Raw genomic sequence first — 4,076 nt, forward strand, 5'->3', positions numbered from 1 at the left:
AGTGTACCTCTTTACGTTTAGGGTTAACAGGAATTGAAAGGAAATTGGTCCTAATTTCACTCAGAATTTTTGCTAGGATCTGCACTCGGATGTTGTGGGCCACTGGGGGTGGCTCCGAGGCAACAGAGTTAGGTGGATTGGTCATCGGAGTTTCAGTGAAGAGAGAGTATGGTGATTTGATTTCCAGGAGGGGGTTGAAAGAGATAGGAGCCGGGCTGTGGTTGTCGGCAGAGGCAGCCTCATGCTTGAATCAGCCTCTGGGGCTTGGAAGGGGAGATTGATAGGAGCATGAAGATGAGATATGTAGGTTTGAGCTGTAGGCGGAGACAGCCTCGCATTTGCTTGAGCTGCTGGAGCTGCAGGCCACTTAAAAGGGGAGGAGTTAGAGACAGTCAGAGGGAACTGTTGAAAGGTTTGAGCTTGTGCCGCTAGCAACCTCGCGTTAGTGTCTGCAATAGGAGCTAGAGGCCATTGCAAAGGCAGAGGGTTAGAAACAAAAGGAAAAAAAGACTGAAAGGCTGAGGGGAGTCTGTTGGGCCCGGCTGCATACGGCGCTGCGGCGGGAGAAGCCGTGGAGAAAGGCTGGGCCACAGTGGAAGGCGGTCGAGGTCTTGCAGCGATGGAATCTGGGCCGCGGCCCAGGCTCGCTTCAGGCCTGTTGCTGTGGCCCGATTCTCAAAGCCTGCCAGATCTTATGCAGGAGGAAGACTGTGTTGTTGAGCGAGGCAAACACTGGGCCCTGCGGGCTTTGCTCTGCCTGCTAGCCATCTTGGGAGCTGGTTTGGAGCTGCACATGAGAATTAGCCAGCGCTTGCCTCAATCCTACTACTGTCCACTTCCCAATAGGTGGAATGGTTGGGACAGCCAATCGATATGAGGACACCAGGGAGGAATTTTGATGTAACCATGGTTCCCTGAAAAGGGAACGAGATGCTGCGTCTAAGCACTGTGGGAACGCCTCTGCATGTGAAGCATGTATGGAATCAGTCCAGTGGCATGATGGAATGTCATAGGTGGGTGATGTCACTGACCAGGAAACTATAAAGCACACCCAGACCAAACAGCATTAGCTTCCGATAAGCTGAAGAAAGTCGATCCCAGGCATGCTGAGAGTATGGCAGGGTGACACAGCATATCGTTCCTTTTTCAGGGAACCATGGTTACATACGTAACTGAGATGTTTCCTTTTAAGGGAACCTGCGCTGTGTCAAAATGCTGTGGGAACGCTATACCCACGCTGCCGTACAAGCAAGTGCCTGTCCATGTGAAACCAAATGCGCAAGCTAAGACGAGAGCACCTGCACCCCTGGAGTGGAGACCGAGGTCAAGATCATAAAACCTCACAAACGTGTGCAGCATCTTGGAGATAAACTCCTGAAAGTAATGCTTTAGAAGAAGCCATACTCCTGGTAGAGTGGGGCCGTACAGGTAAAGGTGAAGGCTGACCAGCGGACTCAGAAGCAAGTAAGATGGCCTTGACCACCCACTTGCTCATTCTCTGCTTAGAATGGTCTTAATCTCAGTTGAGAGACCTGAGCTTATGGGCTTGGCCTCTAAGGGGCCTCTACGACCCCACTCTACCAAACATAGTTTCCACAGCTCTGGACGGGGGTGAAGTATCGACCCCTTCGCCTGAGAGAGAAGGTCCCTCCTGATTGGAATCTCCAGTGAAGAGCCATCGAGGAGGGACACAAGGTCCAAAAACAATACTCGGGCTGGCTAGTACGGAGCTATTAGAAGCAGACTGACCCCAAATTCTCTCCATAACTCCCAGGAGCAGAGCAATCGGGAGAAAGGCATACAGACATGACCTCGGCCTTGTCTGAACCAGAGGGGCTGGATGAGTGAATGAGAACCACAGTGGACAGTGTGTTGTCTCTAGAGATGCAAACAGATCTACTTCCGCTCGGCCGAACCTTGGGGTGGAGTCTCCATTCTCCGTGCCTCGACCCCTGCCTCAACAGGATGTCTGCCCCTTATTTAAATACCCCGGGATGTAAACTGCCCTCAGAGAGAGCAGCTTCCCTTGGGCCCACAGGAGGATCTGGTAAACCAGCTTGTATAAGGCGCGTGACCGCAGACCCCCGTGATCATGCGGATTGGATTTCCCCTCAGGGAAAACCCCTTGGTCTTGAGCCACCACTGCAATGTTCTCATGTACAGCAAGCTAAAATTATTACATTGGATGCAGCTGCCAGCAGACCTAAGAGTCTCTGAAACAGTTTGAAAGTGAGTGACTGGGCTAGCTTTAGCTCTTTCGTGGCTGAGAGAATCGAAGCGATACAAGCAGGAGACAGGCGTGCCTGCATTGACGTTGAATCCCATACCACACCCAGAAAAGTGGTCCTCAGAGCTGGAGAAAGCACACTCTTCTTGGCATTCAACCTCAACCACAAATTTATCATGTGTGTGAGAACGACATCTCGATGTCGAACCGCCAACTGCTCTGATCAAACTATCATCAATGTAATTTAGTATGTGGATGCCCTGGAGTCACAGGGGAGCCAGAGCTGCATCCATACACTTTGTGAAAGTGCGAGGTGATGAAGCTAGGCCGAAAGGAAGAATTCGATATTGACAGGCTTCGCCCCCGAAAGCGAACATCAGGAACTTCCTATGTTGTGGAAGGATGGAAACATGGAAGTATGCGTCCTTCAGATCTTTTGTGACAGGATTTGCTTGAGAGTAAGTATTTTGAACTTGAGCTTCAGATCGATACAGTTGGCGCAGATCTAGAATTGGAAGCAATCCCCCATCATTTTTTGGAACAATAAAGTAACAGCTGCAGAACCTGAACTTCCTGATGGAGGGAGGAACATGTTCTATAGCTCCTTCGGCTAGTAGGGCTTATATTTCTTGCTTTAACCAGAGGCTGCTTGGGGCCTACCACTGTGGTCAGAACCCCGCTGAAACAGGGTGGGCGAGACCTGAACTGAATGGTATAGCCTTTTTTGACTGTCTGCAGGACCCAACGAGATACATTTGGCAGTAGTTTACATTTTGTCAAAAAAATTTACTAAGGGAACCAGTCTCTCAAGACTGGCCTCTAGTGTAGTTTGAGCAACTAGTGCAGTGACCTGAAGTGGTGAGGCCCATCTCTAACCCCTCTGCCAGATCCATCTGCGAACCCCATGACCTGAGCCACTCCTCAAAGAGCGCCCAGCGGGAGCACAGCAATGGCCGTAGCCACTCACAGTGCTCACATTCAGCCCCCTCAAGGGCTGACTGAGAATGTTGCTCTCCCAATCAAAAAACACAGAGAAGATGTGTATCCCCACCCGTGTTGAAGCGTGGGCAGGGATGAACACACCTTCTGAAATGCTGTTCACTCGCCATTATATATGTACAGAAGACAGAAGCTAAAACCGTGTGGTCTGGGTATGCTTTATAGTTTCCTGGTTGATGATGTCACCCACCTGTGATGTTCCGTCACACCATTGGACTGATTCTATATGTGCTTCACGATGCAATCATGCAGAGGCGTTCCCACAGCGTTTCGAAGCAGCATGAGTTCCCTTAAAAAGGGAACAGCTTTTCAATGAAACAGGAGCATTTTTTAAACAAAGAAAAGGTTTTCCAGGACATTTAATTTTTTTTTTTTCTAATTTTCCATGTGTGAAAATTAATTATTTTTCCAGGATTTCCAGGATGCGTGGGATCCTTATTCTTCAATGTGTTTCCTGATAACATCAGAACACAAGGAACATCCCTATCTGGTGGGCATTTCCTCTCTCATGACATACTGAAAACACAGAAGAGATGTAGGCTTCATTGTGGCCAGTCTCATTCTTTAAAAAGCTAATTTACTTCCTTTATTCCAAGAAGGAGGAGGGGCTGAGCATGTTTTTTTCATATTGAACATTAACAGAAAGGTAGTCATAACAGAAAGATTTAAAAAACAAAAACTAAAATCAATTGTTATATCAAACTATATACCCAGCAATAAGTTAAAGACAAAGGAAAGAAAGAAAAAAAGGGAAAAAGTAGGGGAGTAGGAAGATTTTTGTTTATTTGATCTTTTTTTTTTCATATTATAAAACCAACATTTTCCAATAAGGAGTACAAAAATAGTGCTT

The sequence above is a fragment of the Chanodichthys erythropterus genome, chromosome 20 (genome assembly GCF_024489055.1).
Source record: "Chanodichthys erythropterus isolate Z2021 chromosome 20, ASM2448905v1, whole genome shotgun sequence".
Taxonomy (NCBI): domain Eukaryota; kingdom Metazoa; phylum Chordata; class Actinopteri; order Cypriniformes; family Xenocyprididae; genus Chanodichthys; species Chanodichthys erythropterus.